Source organism: Plecotus auritus, assembly GCF_963455305.1.
Source record: "Plecotus auritus genome assembly, chromosome: 3".
In the NCBI taxonomy this organism is placed as follows: Eukaryota; Metazoa; Chordata; class Mammalia; order Chiroptera; family Vespertilionidae; genus Plecotus; species Plecotus auritus.
Window position 1 is genome coordinate 30118682 of NC_137772.1, and position 18708 is coordinate 30137389.

Sequence of the window (18708 nt, forward strand, 5' to 3'; positions counted from 1 at the left end):
CACTAACTAGCTTTATAGAATGAGGAATAGGTCCTCTTTTCTATTCTCTGGAAAACTTCAAGATTGAAATTATCTGGTAGTTAAAGTTTAATAGCCCTAGTATGTCAAACCATCTGGGCTTTTTTGTTTGCTTTATATGAGAGGGAAGATTTCAACTAAAGACTACAATTATATGGATATTGGAGTTGGCAAGCTATTTTTGTCTTAATTTTGTTAATTTATATTTTCAGAATGTATGCATTTTATTGAATAGTTTTCAGATTTACTTGGCATTATTTTCCACTGCATTCTCATATCTTTATAACCGTTGCCATGCCAGTGGTTCCGTGTTCTTTCTAAATGTCGATTTGTCTTTGTGGTTTCCTGGCTAATGAGAGCTGAGGGAACGCGGGTGGGTGCCAGTGGCGTCTGCTCCACTTATTCGCTTCTTCACAAACACCCTTCACTTGGCTGCTGTAACTCGCTCTTCTGGTTCCCTTCCCACCTCGGTAGCATCTTCTTCTCAGTCTCCTTTGCTGATTTGTCCTCATCTCTGCTAGTTCAGTTCTAGAACCTCTTCTCTTTTCTAATTATACTCACTCTCTTGTTAATCTCATCCAGTCACATGACCCCCAGTACCACTGAATATTATTACTCCCAAAGTCGTATCTCCAACCCTAGACTCTCCCGTGGACACCATCAATGGCCTACTGATCATCTCATCTTGGAAATTTCAACTACGTATGTCTAAAAGCAGCACATTTTCTTTACCTCCCTCAAATTTGCGCCTCTTCCAATGTTTCCCATCTTGGTATCACCATGTACCCAGTCGGTTGCACCAAAAACCTGGGGATCATTTTTACTTCTCTCTCACACATCTCACTTATAAACCATCAGCAAACCATGTGGGCTCTCCCTTCAAATTATATGCATACCTTGCCCTGGCCAGTGTTACTCAATAGTTAGAGAGTCCGCCCAAGCATCAAAGAATCTCAGTCAAGGGCACATACCTGGGTTGCAGATTCGATTCCTGGCCCCTACAAGTGTGTGAGGCAAACAGTCGATGTTCCTCTCTGACATCAATGTTTCTCTCTATTTCCTCCTCCTCCCTCTCTCCCTTCCACTCTCTCTAAAAATCAATGGAAAAAATATCTTCAGGTGAGTATTAATAACAACAACAAAGATTGTATACAGCTTTCCCTGCCAGTAGTGCTCTCACAAACATGGTGAATGTTCCTAAAACCCGCTGAACTTTCTGTAAGAAGTGTGGCAAGCATCAACCCCACCAAGTAACACAGTACAAGAAGGGCAAGGATTCTCTGTATGTGCAGGGAAAGCGGCATCATGACAGGAAGCAGAGTGGCTATGGGGGCAGACTAAGCCAATTTTCTGAAAAAAGGCTAAAACTGCAAAGAAGATTGAGCTGAGGCTTGAATGCCCAGCTGCAGATCTAAGAGAATGCTGGCTATTATGAGATGCAAGCATTTTGAACTGGGTGGAGATAAGAAGAGAAAGGGTCAAGTGATCCAGTTGTAAGCTTCATATTTTGTTTTATTATCTATACTAGTGGCCCGGTGCACAAAATTTGTGCACAAGGGGCGGGGGGCATCCCTCTCCAATCTGGGACCCCTCACAGGGATCAGGCCTAAACCAGCAGTCAGACATCCCTCTCACAATCCAGGACCGCTGGCTCCTAACTGCTCGCCTGCCTGCCTGCCTGCCTGCCTGATTGCCCCTAACTGCTTCTGCCTGCCAGCCTGATCGCCCTCTAACTGTTCCCCTGCCAGTCTGATTGACACTAACTTCCCTCCCCTGCCAGCCCAATCGCCCCCAACTGCCCTCCCCTGCTGGCCCAATCACCCCCAACTGCCCTCCCCTGCTGGCCTCATGGCCTCCAACTGCCCTCCCCTCCTGGCCTGATCACCCCTAACCACCTCTGCCTTGGCCCCGCCACCATGGCTTTGTCTGGAAGGACGTCTGGAAGGTCTCCTGGAAGGTCTCCAGGTCTAATTAACATATTACCCTTTTATTAGTATAGACTAATAAAAGCCTAGGTGGCCCTCGCGCGCACGACATCATCACAAGATGGCCACCACAAAGATGGCCACACACACAGCAGAGGTGGAGCCCAGAGGCTGCTCCACGCAGTGAGGCCTGGGGGTCCCACGGCTCCGCAGGGTGCAGAGGAGGCCGGTCCCAGCGTCTCCACCACGTCACGTGGAGGAGGCAGGTTCAGGCGCAGGAGGTGGATCGCGGCAGGGGAGGGCAGTTGTGGGCAATCAGGCCGGCAGGGGAGGGCAGTTGGGGGTGGTCGGGCTAGCAGGGGAGGGCAGTTGGGGGCAATCAGGCCAGCAGGGGAGCAGTTAGAGGGCGATCAGGCTGGCAGGCAGAAGCAGTTAGGGGCAATCAGGCAGTCAGGCAGGTGAGCAGTTAGGAGCAGGGATTGGGCCTAAACCAGTAGTCGGACATCCCCCGAGGGGTCCCAGATTGGAGAGGGTGCAGGCCGGGCTGAGGGACACCCCCCATGCACAAATTTCGTGCACCGAGCCTCTGCTATGACAATAAAATCTTGAAATGTTCACTTCAAAAAAAATTATATACAGACCTTTTTTCACTGCTTCCACATCCAGATCTTATCTCGTCGGAGTTATGTCTTTTTAAAAAATTATCATTTTATTGACTGTCTAGACTTAAGAAAGTGGTAGAGAAAATATGTTAGTTATGCAGATTCAACTTAACGTGTTGTGCCTGTAGCAGTTACATTATGAATAGCACAAAAAATTGAGGAAACATTCTTCTAGCATTTGAAAACTATTATCTGAATCAGCAAAGAAGTTGCTTGTGTCATTGACAAATAAGTGTAAACTCTGACATATGTTTTGGTTGTTTCACTTTTATCTTACTCGTTAATATAAACAAAAAGATCAACCAACACTCAGATTACATGTTGGAATTCACACTGGAATCACAATATGGTTGTTAAACATTTATCTGCACACCATTGCACGTGCCCACAATGTTAACATCAATTGCCTCTAAGAGGTATAGAATTATGATTTGTTATCTGCCTATACCTCTGAATTTTCCTAGTTTTATATAATGAACATTATTACCTGTATAATTTGTAAATTATTTTGAAAAGGATTTGACCTGGCAAAAAGCAAAACAAAATAAACTAATTGGTTCATGTCAAATTCATGAGCTTTAAATAATTAAGATTGCATTAAACCATGAGTTAACCCATCACTTTTTGGAAATGGTGGCTGAGGTCAAATCTGCATGCTATTAGAGCACTGATTTTCAACCAGTGTGCCACAAGAATTTTTAAAACATGCAATACCTGACTATTTAGTCAAGGGCACTGACCTCTCTTCCCTTAGATTGTCAAATTAAAAAAAAAAATGTCAACAGCCAACACAACAATAGCTGTCCAGTATGAATGAATCAAAATTATACTTTTTTTGTCCAATCAGCAAAAAATACATTATTTTGGTGTGCTGCGGAATGTTAGTAATTAGCTTATGTGTACCATGAGATGAAATAGGTTGAAAATCGCTGCATTGGAGGGGTAGAAATCCCCCAGAATCCTAGCATGAATAATAAAAGTAAATTACAGCATTCATACAATTTCAAAACAGCTTACAAAAAAAGGGGAGGGGTTTCAAAAAGAAAACAAATTTATGTATTTCACAAACCTCTATTGCTCCAGCATAAAACGAAATTAAAAAAAAACAACAAGAACTTAATCAAATTAAATGAACATAAACATTTAGAATTTTAAAATCATTAATTTAATTTTTCCCTCCAATTTTAGTGAGGTATACTTGACAAGTAATGTTATATGTTAAAGTATACAACATGATGACTTGATATAGTACCTACAGATTTTGAAATAATTACCATGACTAGGCTAATTAACACTTGCATCACCTTGCAGTTACCACTCACCTGGGTTATGTTTTAACTCATCCAGTTGCTTCAACTCTTGCTCCCCAAAATCTATTCTCCACATTTCCAAATATGTCAGTCATCTATTCAAATGTTTCATTGCCTTCTCTTTATGTTTAGCTGTAAATTCAAGGTTCTCACTGTCAGCTATAGAGCCATGTATAGATTGATTCTCTGTTGCCTTTCTGATGTCACTTTATTTTAATCTACCCTTGCCCATGGCTCCTCTTTGATTTTCTTTGACCACGAGCACTTTCTCATCACATGGATATTTCCTTACCTTACTTACTCTAGCACTTCATCCATGTCTCTGCTCAAATTTGACCACCTCAGAGATGCATCCTTTAATCTAAAAGAATAGACCCTGATGATATTTTTCTTTGTATTTCATATCACTTCTAATGTTTAATTACATATTTCCTATTTATTTGTTTTATTGTCTTTCTTATTAGAAGGTAAGGTCCATGAGAACATGGTCTGTCTTATTCAGAATACTCAATGAACAGTGAGTAAGTGAATAAATAGATGGGTGCAGTATAACTTTAATTGCTATCTGCTCCACCTCCATAATGTGTATATTAGTTAGAATTATATTCAGCCTGCAGATTACCACCAATTTAAGTTTATCTTTCTCACATCATAAGACATCTGGAGGTAGGCAGTTTCTGGCATTGGTCCAGTAACTCAACAGATTATCTATCTCTTCTAATCTTGTGATTTTCTTTCTCAGTCACATGGTAGCTGCTACAGGTGCAGCTGTCAAATCCACTTTTAAGTCAAAATGAAAGGACAGACCACATGATTTTAGCTCCTTGTTATCAGAGAAACAGTACATTTTCTAGAACTCCCTCACTCACCATCTTAGCAGATTTCTACTTAATTCATATACACCAAAACTTGGTCACATGGTCACCCCTAGCTAAAGGAAGTTGGGAAATGAGTGTTTTGCCTTTAAGCTTCTAAAGTGGAAGGTGTTATGGGAGGAGGGGCTTGAGCATAAGTTTTATGTAGCCAAAGTGCCCATCTCATGTGACACAAAGCATATAATAGTAGACCCACCTCCATGGATTGAATTTGCTGTGACCAACAATAACCAATACATGTATGTATTGAGTTTTATTCCTTGCACGTACCAAGCATTATACTCAGCACAATTTTCTAACCTATACTAATAAAAGGGTAATATGCTAATTAGACAGGACGTCTTCCAGACAAAGCCACAGTGGCAGGGCTGAGTCAGAGGTTGTTAGGGGCAATCAGGCCGGCAGGGGAGAGCAGATAGGGGAATCAGGCCAGCAGGGGAGAGCAGTTAGGGGAAATCAGGCCAGCAGGGGAGCAGTTAGAGGTGATCAGGCAGGCAGACAGAGAGGTTAGGGGTGATCAGGCAGGCAGGTGAGCAGTTAGGAGTCAGCAGTCCTGGATTGCGAGAGGGATGTCTGACTGCCGGTTTAGGCCCGATCTGGGATCAGGCCTAAACCAGCAGTCAGACATCCCCCGAGGGGTCCTGGATTGGAGAGGGTGCAGGCCGGGCTGAGGGACCCCCCCCTCCCATGCACGAATTTCATGCACCGGGCCTCTAGTATAATATTATAATGCTGAATATGACCAAGTCCCCACAACTCTGGGAATTGATGGGAAACAACAAGTAAATAAACCATCACTGGTTCTAATAAGTGTTATTATGGAAATATAAATAAGGTGCTTGACTTGTGTGGTTCACAGTTTAGCTGAGGCAACAGACAATGAAAAAGATGATTCCATGTCCGTGGGAGGAGGGACTTCTGCCACACCCACAGAAGGACCTCGCAGGCCCACTTCTCAGAGAAGCTGGGTTGCAGGAGTGAGAACTAAAGAGCATGGCTTTTTTTTTCTGATATAATGACATTGTTCTAAAATTAGTGATGATTGAACATACCTGTGAATATTCTAAAAACCATTGGATTGTACATTTTAAATGGGAGAATTGGAAAGCCTTTCAGACCATGACGCAGGTCTGACCCCTGTGAAAGAAAAGGGAAAAGCAGGGAGAACTGGGTAGGAGGCGTCTCAGACTGCAGAAGTCAGGGCAATGGAGCACGCTCTCCTGTGGTTATGATGCAGCAGTGACATCCTGGCTAGGGGTGGGAGGGTGACGGAGTGGGGGATGGAGCAGAAAGGCTGGGGCGGCGGGGGCAGGCTGGGGGAGCCAAGGTCCAGGGTCCACAGCAGCAATGTTCTCCTCCTTAGCTTTACCTAAGTGTCTTTGCATCAAGTCTTGTCCCAGGACCTGGCTGATAAGGGGAAAGACCCTGGATCCATGGCTTGTGAACTTCAGTGTGTGTCAAAACCACTGAGGTTTTTGTTAAAATCCAAGCCCCATCCCCAGAGATTCTGATTCAATAGGTGTAGGAGAGGGGCTCACAAATCTGCATTTTTGATCAGCAGGTGGTCTGTGTAGGACAAACTGAGAAATATTTCCTGGACTAATTAAGATAAGTGATGCTGAAAGCAGTTAATCTACAAGCGGATATTTAGGAGTCAACATGCTCCCTGTCTACTCACAAGGAAATTAAGATGTAGATAATCATGCGAGTCTCAGCTGGGACTATTCCAGGGACCCTCACATCGCAATCCAGTACTTCTGCTTGTAAATCCAAATCCTCCCTACTTGATTTTATAATTTTACAAAGTCTCGTTGGACTTCTTTTCCTGTATTTAACTGGTCTGATCTGGATTGAGAATGCCTCTGACTCTTGGAAGCACTAAGTCATTGCTGCAATTTGATTCCTTCATGTGAGAATTGTGGAGTACAGAGGCAAAGCACAGCTCTGAAGACAGGTTGCTAAGCAAAGTTTAGCTCTGCAAAAGCAAAGGAAATCCGGAGCATTTAATTTCTTCCACTTGAGTTGCAGTCAACCACTATACTCATAAAAACTCTGCCTCCGTCTGTGGAAGCAGATGGGAAAGAGACCTAAGGTTCTTTTTTTTTTTTTTTCTTTTAAGGATGAGAAATAGAATTTCATAATAAAAGATGCTTAGCCAATATTAAATGCAACAAAATATCCTGAACGGTTGTTTCTGTGATTTCAAAGGCTGCAAACTGTCTCACAACATCTTTTACTGGAAAATGATGATAATAAAAAATATCCTAAACCAGATGGGAGAAATACTACCTTAGAGTAATGGAATGAAAACTACTTGAACACTTTTAATCCTTCAGGGCTCTGATATTCGCAGATCTTGGGAGAACACCAAGTAATTTCTGAAACATCTTTCTTGATTGCCCTCTCTCTTTCTAAAGAACAGTATGCTTGTAAGATTATTTTTGGTACTAGAGGTCCAGTGCACAAAATTCGTGTATGGGGAGGGGAGGTGTCCCTCAGCCCGACCTGCACCCTCTCCAATCTGGGACCCCTCGAAGGATGTTCTACTGCCGGTTTACAGGGATCAGGCCTAAACTGGCAGTTAGACATCCCTCTTGCAATCCAGGACTGCTGGCTCCTAACTGCTCACCTGCCTGCCTGCCTGCCTGATTGCCCCTAACCACTCTGCCTGCTGGCCTGCTCACCCCCAAATGCCCCCCGCCAGTCTGATCACCCCCAACTGCCTCCCCTGCCAGCATGCTCACCCCCAACTGGCCCCCCTGCTGGCCTGCTTGCCCTCACCTTCCCTCCCCACTGGCCTGCTCACCCCCAACTGACTCCCTGCTGGCCTGCTCACTCCAAACTGCCCCCCCCTGCTGTCCTGATCACCTCCAACTGACCCCACCAACAGCCTGCTCGCCCCCAACTGGCCCCCCTGCTGGTCTGCTTACCCCCAACGGCCCCGCCCCCCACCAGCCTGATCACCCACAACTGCCCTCCCCTCTTGGCCTCTAACCACCTCTACTTCTACCTTGGCCCCGCCACCATGGCTTTGTCCAGAAGAACGTCCAGAAGGTCTCCTGTAAGGTCTCCCAGTCTAATTAGCATATTACCCTTTTATTAGTATAGATAGAGGCCTGGTGCACAGGTGGGGGCCAGCTGGTTTGCCCTGAAGGGTGTCCCGGATCAGGGTAGGGGTTCCCTTGGGGCGTGGGGTGGCCTGGTTGAGGGGCCTTTGGTGGTTTGCAGGCTGGCCACACCTCCATGGGTGAGGGTCCCTGCTAGGGGGACGTGGCCAGCCTGGGTGAGGGGCTGAGGGCTGTTTTCAGGCTGGCCACATGCCCTTCAGAGTGGGGGTCCCCACTGGGGTGCCCGGCCAGCCTTGCTGAGGGGCTGATGGCTGTTTTCAGGCTGGTCACACCCCCCAGCAGGGACCCTCACCCCATGGGGGTGTGGCCATCCTGGGTGAGGGGCTGAGGGCTGTTTTCAGGCTGGCCACACCCCCTTCAGGGTGGGGGTCCCCACTGGGGTGCCTGGCCAGCCTGGGTGAGGTGCTGATGGCTCCCAGCCCCTCCTTTTTTTTTTTTTTTTCAGTGCCTCCTTGAGTGGAGGCCAGGGCCGGCTGGAAGCAGGTATCTGGGATTTATTTATCTTCTATAATTGAAACTTAGTAGCCTTGAACAGACAGACACCAGGTCCGGCCAGAGCAGACGGGAAGCTTGGCTTCCTCCATCGCTGGGGGCAACGCAAGCCTCCTGCTCGCTCCAGCTCTGTGGCCGCCGCCATCTTTGTTGGGTTAATTTGCATACTCGCTCCTGATTGGCTGGTGGGTGTAGCGGAGTGATGGTTAATTTGCATGTTTCTCTTTTATTAATGTAGATGATATATTTGGTAGGACTCAACCTACCAAATACAATAAGGAAAATTAATATACATAAGATATCTTGGGATGTTGCCCATGTCTCTCTTTATTACAAGCCTTTCATTAGTCTTTTTTCTTTGTGAGAACTGACTAGCAGACAGACATCTTAAATGTAGTACCAGTTCAATGTGCACATATCAGTACTCAATGTCTACTCAATTAAGACTGCATGAAAAAGCATGGCTTCCTCATACTCTATTCTTATATGACTAAGGCCACTGTTGCTGTAACCCTCGGGAAAACAGTAATGGTGAGCAACTACTGAACCTCAAGGCATTTGAAATCTCACTATGACCCTCTTAATTCATCCCTGGCAATCTATACTGCAACACAAAGGCAGTCCTGCTGAAGTGAGTAATAGGCCTTTAAAATCAGTGATCCTGTCCAGGCAGAATAGGGCTGAGCTTCCCTACAGGCAAAAGAAGCAAAATTTCTCAACATTGGTGAACTGCTGCCAAGGATATTTCAGGCTAATATGACTAGAGTTTCCTTGATTTATTGCTGCTTTAGCCATTAGTTTTCAAATTTGCCCTCTGGACTCTCTGGCCAGGATTGTAAACTAATTTGTCCTCTGTTCTACAACAGATTCCTTTGACCCTGAAAGATCTGAAGTACACACACACACACACACACACACACACACACACACACACACTCTAACATACAAAAATGTTTGAGACTTCGTTATGGATTGCATTGTGCCCTGTGGGAACCCCTTTCACGTCCCGCATGGTTCAAGGTTCAGGTTCAGGGTTTGGGTTCTGGAGGAGACTGCACACAAATGAAAGAGACTAGAAAAGTATTAATTTGGGAATATTGGGGGCCAAGCGGGAGCCCACCTCTAGGGAGAGGACTACCACTTGATCTGGCCTTGCTATCCCTTTTATTAAGATTATGGGATACACCCATAGCCTTTAGGCAGGCAATTCCAATAATAGCCCATCAGCAAGAATTTACATAAGACTAACAGGTAGAGGCTGCTTCAACTACCAATGTCTCAACTAAACAGTGAGCGATTAGCTCTGATCTTTCAGAGCACTTAAGGTTGACCAGCCTTCCGGATTCCCTGTCCACATCTCTCTACTAGTGGGACAATGATCGGTTTCCAGCAGTGCCCTACCCCCATTTATGTGTTGAAGTCCTAATCCCCTTAGAATGTGACCTTATTTTGAGAGAGGGCCTTTAGAGAGGTAATTCTATATGACTGGTGTCCTTGTAAAAATGGGAGACTTAGAGACAGACACATATACAGGGAGAATGCCATGTGAAGATAAAGGCAGAGGGCAGAGTGATGCATCTACAAACCAGGGAACACCAAAGATTGTCAGGCAACCACCAGAAGCCAGGGGTGGGGCATAAAACAGATTTCCCTCTCGGCCCTGAGGAAGAGCAATCCTGATGACACCTGGATCTCAGAGTTAGCCTCCAGAACAGTGAGACAATAAGTTTTTGTTGTTTAAGCCACCCAGTTTGTGGTACATTTTTACAGCAGTCCTAGGAAATTATTAAATTATTAAAATTACTCCATCCCATACTTGTTTCAAGGTACAAGATTGTGTCATCTATTGTTAACCAAAAGAAATTATTTCAGTGGTGATAATTCTAAGACGTGAGGCAGGAAAAGGTAGTGCCAAGCCCCTAAGTCTGGAGAGAACTTGATCAGGCCAATCTCTTGGTGCCTGTGATGGTTAATTTTATGTGCCAACTTGACTGGGCCACAGGGTGCCCAGATATTTGGTTAAAAATTATTCTAGATGTTTCTGCAAGGGTGTTTCTAAGTGAGATAAACCTTGGAATTGGTGGGCTGAGACAAGCAGATTGTCCTTATCCATGTGGATGGGTCTCATCTAATTCATGTAAGCCTGCATAGAACAAAAAAGGCAGAATGAAACATAATTTTCTCTCTCTGCCTGACTGTCTTTGAGCTGGAATAATGGTTTTCTCCTGCCTTTGGACTCAGTCTTGAACTGGAACTTACACCATCAACCCTCCTAATTCTCAGGCCTTTGGATGTGGACTAGAATTATTCCATTGGCTCTTCTAGGTCTCCAGCTTGCTAACTGCATATCTTAGGACTTTTCAGTCTCCATAATTGCATGAATATATATTCAGGAGAACATAACTTTAAAGATGAGTTTTCTGAATTGATTCTTACCACCAGTAGCTGTTAGGCCAGAAATATACCTTCACTATTCTACTTTAGGAGTATTATCAATTCTCCAACTCTACGTTTTAATTCAGTTTTCAGGAATATTGATTTCCTTTCCCTTCCACAAGATATCACATTGATTCAATGAATTGATGGCATTGTGCTGATTGGACCTTGTGAACAAGAAGGAGCAACCACTCCAGACTTATTGGTAAGACATTTGTATGTAAGAGAGTGTGAAATATATCTGACCAAAATTTAGGGACCTACGATCTCAGTGAAATTTCTAGGGGTTGAGTGGTGAGGGGAATGTTGAGAAATTCCTTCTAAAGTGCAAGATAAGTAGTTGTGTCTGACCCCTAATATTACCAAAAGGAGGCATAAGACCTAGTGGGCTTCACTGAATTTTGGAGGCAACATATTCCTCATGGGTGTTCTACTTTGATCCATTTAGTAAGTGATCTGAAAAGCTGCTGGTTTTGAGCAGTGTCCATAATAAGAGAAGACTCTGCAACAGGTTCACACTGCCGTGCAAGCTGCCCTGTCACTTGTGCCATATGATCCAGTAGACCCAAATAATGCTTAAATTGTCAGAAGCAGAGAGGGTGCTGTTTGTAGCCTTTGGCAGGCCCCTATGGGGGAATCACAGCACAGCCCCTTAGGATTTTGGATCAGAGCCCTAAAATCCTCTGGGGATAACTACTCAGCTTTTGAGAAGCATCTCTTGGCCTGCTACTAGGCCTTAAGGGAGACTGAAGGCTTAGTCTCAGATGTCCAAGCTGCCATGCGACCTGAGCTATCCATGATGAATTGGGTGTGATCTGACCTACCAAGCCATAAAGTTAGGTTTGTACTCCATCATCCAGAAGAAGTGACACATACATGATCAGGCCTGAAATCACAAGTGAGTTACCTGAAGAAGTGACCCAAATGTTCACAGCTCCACTCCTGCTATGTTGCCTTCTTTCTTCCACGCTGCACCAATGGCGTCATGGGGAGTTCCCTATGATCAGTTGTCAGAGAAAAAAGAGACTTGTGCTTGGTTGTCAGATGGCACCTCAAAAGTAGACAACTACAGAACTACCATACCTCCCTGTGACATCCCCAAAGCACAGTGGTGAAGGGAAAGTCTCCCAGCGGGCAGAACTTCAAGCTGTACACCATGTTGTTTGCTTGCTTGGAAGGAAAAATGGCCAGATGTACAATTAGATACAGAATCATGGGCTGTGACCAATGGCTTGGCTGAATGGTCAGGGAATTAGAAGGAATATAATTGGAAAATTGGTGATGAGAAGGTCAGGATGGGGGAAGTATGTGGATAGGGCTTTTCTGAGAAGGCAAAAAAATGTAAATACTATATTTATGTCCCACTCACCAAAGTGTGACCTCAGGAAGATTTTAATAATCAAGTGGATAGAATGTCCCCTTCTGTGGATACTGGCCAAGTCATTCTTTTCCTAGCCACCCCTTATCATCCCCCAATGGGCTAATAAACAAAGTGCCCATAGTGGCAGGGATGAAGATTAGATATGAGTTTAGCAACATGGACTTCCACTCACAAAGGTCTGCCTGTCTGTGGCCACTATTCAGGGCCAAATTTGCCAGCAACAAAGATCAACACTTGAGTCACCAATGTGGCACCATCCCCCGGTACGATTAGCCAGCTACCTGCTGGTAGGTTGATTACATTGGACCACTGCCATCATGGAAACGGCAGCGTTTTGTTCTTTCTGGAATAGACGCTTACTCTGCATATGGATTTGCTTTCCCGGCACACAGTGCTTCTATCAAAACTACACTCTGAATTTACAAAATCCTGTGTCTACCATCATGGTATTTCATAAAGCATTGCTTCTGATCAAGGAATTACACCGCAAAAAAAAAAAAAAGAAAAAGAAAAAAAAGTGTAGCAGGGGACCTATCCTTATCACTGGTATTTCCACATTCTCCCCCATTCTCATCAGCTGGGTTGATAGAATGGTGCATTGGACTTTTGAAGATTTAGTTACAGTGCCAGCTGGAGGCAATACCATGCAGGATTGGCTGAGGCTCTCTGGAATGCTGCACGTTCTTGGAATCAGTGTTCATCATGGGGTGTTTTTTCTATGATAGCCATGACTTATGAGCCCAGGAATCAAAGGACGAAAATGGGACTTGGACCACTCACTCTTACCACTGTGACTCAGTAGCAAAATTTTTGCTTTCTGTTCCCCTGACCTTTGCTCTGCTGGCCTAGAAGTCTTAACTCCAAAGTGAGGAATTCTTCCACTAGGAGATACAACAATAATCCAATTAATGAATGGGCAGTTAAAAACGCTGCCCAACTACTTTGGACTCCTCATGCCCCTAAAACAATGGGCAAAGAAGGAGGTTGTGGTGCTGAGTAGGGTGATGATCCTGACCTCTGACAGAAAAGTGGGCTGCTTACTCCACAATGGAGATAAGAAAGTATGTCTGAAATACAGGAGATTCCTTAGGGCTTCATTTGGTGAAGCCCTTGCTCTGTGATGAAGATCAATGGAAAACTACAATAACCCAATCCAAGTAGGACTACTATTGGCCCAGACCCTTCAGGAATGAAAGTTCTTCAGGTGAAGAACCATGATCAGCTGAGAAGCTTGCTTAGGGCAAAAGGAATGCAGAATGAATAGTGAAAGAGATAGTTATAAATATCCACGGTGACCATGTGACCAGTTATAAAACTGAGAACTGTATTTGTCATAAACAGTCCTCTTCATTTTGTTGTGAATATATATGGCAAATATATTTGTTTTCTTCCTTCTCATATTCCCTTATCATGTTCATAAGATGTATTGACTTTATACCGTGGTATTTAAGTACTAGTGGCCCGGGGCACAAAATTCGTGTGTGTAGGTGGGTGTCCCTCAGCCCAGCCTGCACCTTCTCCAATATGGGACTCCTCAGGGGATGTCCAATTGGTTTAGGCCCAATCCCTCTCGCAATCCAGGACCGTTGGCTCCTAACCACTCACCTGCCTGCCCGCCTGATTGCCCCTAACCACTCTGCCTGCTTGCCTGCTCGCCCCCAACAGCCTCCCTGCCAGCCTGCTCGCCCTCAACTGCCCCCCCAATGGCCTGATTGCCCCTAACGCCCCCCCCTTGCCGGCCTGATTGCCCCCAATTGCCCGCCTGCTGGCCTGCTTGCCCCCAACTGTGCCCCCCACTGGTCTGCTTGCCCCCAACTGCCTGCTCGCCCCCAACTGCACCCCCCACTGGTCTGCTTGCCCCCAACTGCCCCCCCTACTGGCCTGCTTGCCTCCAACTGCCCCCCCTGCTGGCCTGATCACCCCCAACTGCCCTCCCCCCTGGCCTGATCACCCCTAACTGCCTCTGCCTCGGCCCCGCCACCATGGCTTTGTCCAGAAGGATGTCCGGAAGGTCTCCTGGAAGGTCTCCTGGTCTAATTAGCATATTACCTTTTTATTAGTATAGATAGTTCATTTTATATCATCATATTTAAGTTATGGGATATTAAGGAGAAGAGTAAACATCACTCAAGGACTTTACCTTATTTTCTGGGGAAGTTGTTATTTCTTTTTATTTTGCAGGCATGATAGTTTTATTTATGTCAGGTAGGATTATGGCTTTGCTATTATCATTATTTGGGATTAAGTATGATCTCAGGAGATAGGCATGCCTGCCTAGTTGACCAGTGCATGGGATGGACTCGTGATGCTTAATTTCAACTTGACTGGGTCAAGGGGTCCCCAGATATTTGATTATACATTATTCTGGGTGTGTCTGTGAGGGTGTTTCGGGATGAGATTAACGTTTGAATTGGTGGACTGAGAAAAGCTCTCCCCGGTGTGAGTGGGCCTCACCCAATCTGTTGCAGGCTTGAAAATAAAACAGGCAAGTGAGAGAATTTTCTCTTATTTGAGCTGGGACATCACTCTTCTGCTTTAGGCTCAGACTGGAATTGATGCCATTGGCTAGCCTGGTTCTCAGACCTTTGGACTCGGACTAGAACTGTACTATCAGCTCTCCTGGGTGTCCAGCTCTCCGACTACCGAGCTTGGGACTTCTCAGGCTCTGTAATCATATGAGCCAATTCTCCTATAACAAGTCTTCTGATATTTATATCTATATCTCCTATTGGTTCAGTTTCTCTGGAGTGGAGAACTCAGATTAATACAATGACCTTCGAATCACTGCAGGGAGTAAGTCACCTACTCTGTTTCTGTATGACACCTAGGAAACGATTTTCAGGTTTCACTGTGTCTCAGTTTGCTTAATAAACTGATGAAACTATGGGCCTGCTCCTTAGAATAACAACCATAGATTTCTTGACGATGATCCATAGGTAGTCCTAGGACTCATAGACTCCAGATTAATGATCCTCAGTTTAGGGCCGAATCATACCCACTGCACACTTGTCAGCTTTATTTGGGAAGACGTCATGTGTTCTTGCATCAGCCAATGATGTTGTTGTCATGCCAGATATGTCATATTTGCTTTGTGGAGGTCTAATCACATGCAAATATTTAGCTCCAGTTAAACTATTATTCCCATACATCTGGCTTATAATTAATGTTCGCATATGTTGCTGTATAGACATTACTCCACATGTGGCATGATTATAGTGGAAGGGGAAGAAACAGAGGTTAAGTACCTTTCTGGATTCTCACCTCACCCTCCTTGGAACAGTGCCACCCAGGCTGAACATACACTGAGTGGCCAGATTATTATGACCTCTGAACGCATAATAATCTGGCCACTCAGTGAATATATATATATATATATATATATATATATATATATATAGAGAGAGAGAGAGAGAGAGAGAGAGAGAGAGAGAGGCCCGGTGCATGAATTCGTGCATGGGTGGGGTCTGGCCAGCCTGGTGAGGGGCAGGGGACATGGGTGGTTGGCCGGCCTGCCTGCTGGTCGAACTCCTGGTTGAGTGGACAATTTGAATATTAGCCTTTTATTATATAGGATATACACTAAGTGGCCAGATTATTATGCGTTCAGAGATCATAATGATCTGGCCACTCAGTGTGTGTCTCCCCCTTTGACATTGCTTCAGGGACACATTACAGCTCGGAGCAGTGCTTATTGGATCCTGCTGTTAAGCAGGCTCTTTACCTGTTTCTTCCTATAAATTTCAGGAGGTGACAATAAGTAAGTACCACAGTATTTAGAGTTTTGGAAATAATACCAATGAACTGCAGGTGTCAGATGTTTGGTTGCCAATGGCTGGAATGCACTAGAAACAAATAATTTCAAGTCATTTCTAGAAAGCTCTCCACCGATGCTCATATTAGCCATGAAAAGGATATCCTACTAACTCAGTGATACCTAGGCTGAGATATTTAGTAAGGATAAGTGTCTCTAAGGCTTTAATTCTGTGTTTGAGTATTTTATGCAGCTCCATAGAGTGTACAGTGGTCCTCTGCCTCTTTGTTTAAGTGATTATAAACATGGCTTTAGGGTTACATGACTTTTCACACCAGCCCAGCAAACTTAACTACTTTGAATGTCATGCTGAGAGCTAGTTTGTCAGAGTGCCATGAGTCAAGTGGGCCCTTCTTGAAATTAGGATTGAGTTTCGACTGAGAAAAACATAACACTGGATGTTTTGTTTATGGGTATTTTGGAGAAAGGAGGGAGAGTTGGGGTGAATCACAGGCAATCTGCTAAGAGATTGTAAAGGCAGAAAGAAATCTTACCCTTTTATATAACAAAGAAGATACACCCTGTTACACACGTTTTCAAGATAAGCGGTAACTAGCTCTCAAACAAGAGGACTTGTACCTCTTCTCCGATTCACCCGCTTACTGGGATGACCATCTGTGTTAGCTAATTGGCTCTATCCAGAGAAAAAACAAATTCCTCATAGGACAGGAGGTATAGTTTCCCAAATTGGAGCAAGGCATCCACTAAGGTCAGGTTCCTACGCTCCCACAGAACTGGGAGAAAAAGGTGCTATCTTCCTGGACAAGGTTAACATTTCACAATTTTAAGAAGGAATGTTATGTGTGATCAAGCTAGATAAGATCCAGTGAATTTATTATAAGGATTTAAAAATAAGCTTTTATACCAATAGTGCACTTATGTAAAACTAAAACTTAGTTTTCTCTTCTCTGCTAAAATAAGTGTTTTTGGACTTTGATCTGCTTTTGATAATGGATTGTAAAACGTTTGTCTTTATCTTTTAAACTAATCTTCCTAGGAAACAAAGATACTGTATTTTACCAAGTGTGCTTCATGCTGTCTTCAGGGGATCTTTGATTTGCTAAAAAGTTAGTCTTCTAACATTAAAAGAGCTAAGTTTGCCCTAGCCAGTCTGGCTCAGTGGATAGAGTCGGCCTGAGGACTGAAGGGTCCCGGGTTCAATTCTGGTCCTAGCTCTGATCTGGGGCATGTGGGAGACAACCAATCAATGTGTCTCTCTCACATCAGTGTTTCTCTCTGTCTCTCCCTCTCCCTTCCACTCTCTCTAAAAATCAATGGAAAAAATATCCTCCAGTGAGGATTTAAAAAAAAAGAGCTCAGTTTTACTAACAACTATTTAACTCTCTATATTTGACTATAAAGTCTTTGTCACTGGGTTAAGTGGATAACTAAGTATTGTTTGATAGTGACTATGATCCTATTTGACCATGTGTTTTAAAACCTTTTGATATTTTTTCCAAACTTTCCATAATCAAATTCACATGAGGTCAATTGCTTCCAGATACTGTACATTTTACTACAAAGGAAAAGGTTAGTGTTTAGGAATGGGTAGGGAATGCAAAGGCTGCCGCCTCTCTAACATACTGATGTGTCAAGGAAGCCTTTGGGAAGGGCTGGCTCAACATTAATTCACTAGAGGACCAGTGCATGAAATTTGTGCATGGGGGCGGGGCGGGGGGGGGGGGGTGCCTCAGCCCGGCCTGCACTCTCTCCAATCCAGGACCCCTCGGGGGATGTTTGACAGGGATTGGGCCAAAACTGGCAGTCAGACATCCCTCTCGCAATCCGGGACTGCTGGCTCCTAACTGCTCACCTACCTGCCTGCCTGATAGCCCCTAACCACCTCTGCCTACTGGCCTGATCGCCCCTAACTGCACCCCTGACAGCCTGATTGCCCCTAACCCCCATGCCTGCTGACCTGATCACCCCTAACTGCCCTCCCCTGCTGGCCTGGTCACCCCTAACTGCCTCTGCCTGCTGGCCTGATCACCCCTAACTGCCCTCCTCTGCCGGCCTGGTTGCCCCTAACTGCCTCTAACTCGGCTCCTGCCTTCGTGGCTTTGTGCAGAAGAATGTCTGGATGGATGTTCAGAAGACATCCGGTCTAATTAGCATATTACCCTTTTGTTAGTAAAGATAGTTGAGTTCTCTGAGGAGTGCTTGTCTGAGAGGCTGGCATTCCATGGTGTTGAAGGAGACATCCAAACGCTCTAGAAAACAGATGTATGGAAGGCAAAGATTTCATTCTATTGTTCAAGTGTAGAAGGTCAACTTGTATTCTTACCCAACCCACTTCCCAGGGGGTTGCTATGGCTCCTAAAAGTGCTATGAAAGAACATACATTTTTGTTTTAATTAGTAAATTTAACCTGATATTTGGGAATTTTGGGACATCTTACTACACCCCTTGAAATTGAAGGAGATGTTTTAGGACAGGTGGAGGTACAGGTGTCTGGGCAGGCTAATAATTTAGAAGTCCTTCAAATGTTTATTGAATATTTATTAGAAGACAGACCTGAGGGAAGGGTGGAAAAGGAGAGGCCTGGAGGTGGCTCAGTCTCTGCTCTGAGCAACTGCTCTATGGAGTGGCAGAGCAGCTCTGACCTCTGGCCCTGTCCTGTATAGCACAATGAAAACCCCTTGAATGACCCAGACCACCATCCTGGGAGAG

At 44.7% G+C, this 18708-nt stretch overlaps 1 protein-coding gene and 1 pseudogene across 2 annotated transcripts in view; one reads left to right on the forward strand and one right to left on the reverse strand.

Moving 5' to 3' along the window:
* The window catches only part of LOC308243737 (arylamine N-acetyltransferase 1-like), a 120101-nt gene that overhangs the window by 44231 nt on the left and 57162 nt on the right, over positions 1–18708 (reverse strand). The gene's annotated exons all lie outside the window — the stretch shown is intronic.
* LOC308243479 (large ribosomal subunit protein eL42-like) lies at positions 1198–4712 on the forward strand (annotated as a pseudogene). The gene is made up of 2 exons: positions 1198–1553; positions 4658–4712. The product of its transcript is annotated as a large ribosomal subunit protein eL42-like (transcript).